This window comes from Anthonomus grandis, chromosome 4 (genome assembly GCF_022605725.1).
Source record: "Anthonomus grandis grandis chromosome 4, icAntGran1.3, whole genome shotgun sequence".
NCBI classification, from domain to species: Eukaryota; Metazoa; Arthropoda; class Insecta; order Coleoptera; family Curculionidae; genus Anthonomus; species Anthonomus grandis.
The window spans coordinates 40,989,206-40,991,527 of NC_065549.1; the positions used below are offsets into that span (position 1 = coordinate 40,989,206).

The window sequence follows — 2,322 nt, forward strand, 5'->3', positions numbered from 1 at the left end:
TTCTTTGAAGAACGTCAAAATATGGAAAAAGAGGAAAATACAAGTACTCAACCTTCCATTAAAATCAATATATTTTACTATTAAACTCGAAAAATTCATCCATTATCCCAAAAATGCTGGTCATACACTTTTATAAAAGGTAAAAACACAAAATCTACAGCATCACAAATATATAAAAATGGGCTTTATCTCCATTTAAGTTATGCACAGTTATTAGTAATTATATGTATATAATATTTGTGATGCTGTAGATTCTGTATTTTTACCTTTTATAAAAGAGTATTTTACCATTTCCTGAGGATCTAAGAGAATTATATGTTAGAAATGGAAGATGAAGAGCAGCTAAATTATATGGCAAAGCAAAAACAGAATGATGAAGATGAAAATGCAGTCTTCTTGTAAGGTCTTAAAAGTCTTTCTTTTTCTTTTTTTAAAGAAGCATTGATGCATTTAAAGACTTAAAGGATTCACTTAATGAAAATCGTGGCTCAATGAGACTACTATTTTTTACCAATACTTGAAGGATAAATTGATAATAAAAAAACATGCTTTTTAGTATTTTATTAAAATATGAAGAGTTTTACTTGACTGCCATATGTTGCATATTTGGAATAATTCAAGAATCGAAAAACTATTTTGTTATTTTTCTTTTTATATTGATGTAGTATACGTTTCTATTTCTATAAACAATAATGTCAACATCAACCATAATAGCAGTATTAAATTAAGAATTTTCTTCTTCTTGTTTTTCTTCTTTGTTTTCTCCTTTTTCTTCCTAGTCCTCTAGTTTCTATACTAAAAAAGCCATTCTGTGGAATATTTTTTGATTCTCAGTTGTTACTAATTATAAGTAAAATAATAAGAAATTTCTACCTATTTTCATATCCAACGTTCACAATATATGAGCGTATATAACCAAATCGTTTTGTCGAGCATCTTTATGTGACAACAACCGCTTATTTTTAAGACCTACAAGGAATCAGTCAGTTACTTAGCATGGAACAAAGAAGCCAATAATTACAGGGGACGTTAAGTTGTTTTTATAGTGCCAGTAACTCTTCTTCAGTGTCCTCTTCAATTTCCTGTCTTATGCACGTTTTTTTGTTATTGCTAAACTTTAAAATGTCATTTTGTTCACTAAAATTCGCTATACAATAATCATTTATAACATAGTTAAAAAAAATATCTACTAGGGTAGAGACATGTACCATGTCAACTAAACTGACACCTCTGAAATATTTAACCTTTTATAAAAATTGATATCGTTTCGTGTCCTTTATTACTCATAGGTACGTGTCGATATATAAAAATGATATTCAGTTTTTCGACAGATTAACTTGATAAAAGGGCGTATAAATAAAGTAGAGCAGCAGATTATAAAATAAGTAATTTATTTACCTAAAAATCAATTGCTTTATTATTTTTTTTCTCCAAAACGGTTCATTTTATCGGTTATGACCAAAAGTGCCTTTTCTTTAGTATAAGGTTCAAGCTATCCATATTTATAATTTGGAGTCTTTATCGTACAGGGTCCTAAAAATGTAAGCATCATATATTACAGGGTGTCCCATTTTGGGTACTTTTGCGAGGTATCTCCGTTATTTTTAGAGATCGAGAGTTGCGGTTTTCGCGACAATGTGCTACTTATACTGTAAAACTGTTGAACTACCTGATATATACAAGAGAAAAAAAAAACGAGATAAAACCTAAAACTAAAAGGTCAATTTTCCCACTCAGCTATTTCAAAGCAATCTGGACATGTGGTGATAGCATGCTCTAAGCATACAGCTGCATTGCATTTTTTTGCAAAAATATCGGGTAGGACGATTTTTTTTCTGTCGCATAAAATACAACGTCCGCGTCGATTTGGTACATTTTCAACTGGATTTTCTAAACTCTCTGTTCCAAGGAAGGAAGTTTGGTCACTTTTGATATATTTGGAATTTCTACACGAGCTTTAAGTTGAGCTTCAATAAGCTTGAATGAAAGTTGACATAAAAATTCTTTACGCTTTATTTTTGCATCTGGATCATTAGCTTTGTACACAACTAATGAATTTATTCCGGCAACATTTAACATACTATAAAATATGACCATTGACCATCTTCGAGTAGCGCGGGCACAATTATAAACTGAATATAACTTATCCACCGTATCGACCCCTCCTTTAGTTTGATTGTAATGATCTCCGGTTTTCCATTTTCAGAATCCAAAGCATCATCCTTGTGTAAACTGGACATTAGCAAAACATTTTTACTCCTCTTGGGTATATAGGATACAAGTGTACAGGTTTCATTAAATCCAAACATTGATGATTTTTCT

The 2,322-nt window shown here is 30.5% G+C and overlaps 1 long non-coding RNA gene across 1 annotated transcript; it reads right to left on the reverse strand.

Annotated features, from left to right (window-relative positions):
- Window positions 1-481: 481 nt before the first annotated feature.
- On the reverse strand, window positions 482-1,216 carry LOC126734773 (uncharacterized). Its single transcript, XR_007660170.1, has 3 exons — window positions 1,022-1,216; window positions 874-969; window positions 482-809 (listed from the first exon to the last, which is right to left on the reverse strand). It is a non-coding gene; the product is annotated as an uncharacterized LOC126734773 (long non-coding RNA).
- Window positions 1,217-2,322: the final 1,106 nt, after the last annotated feature.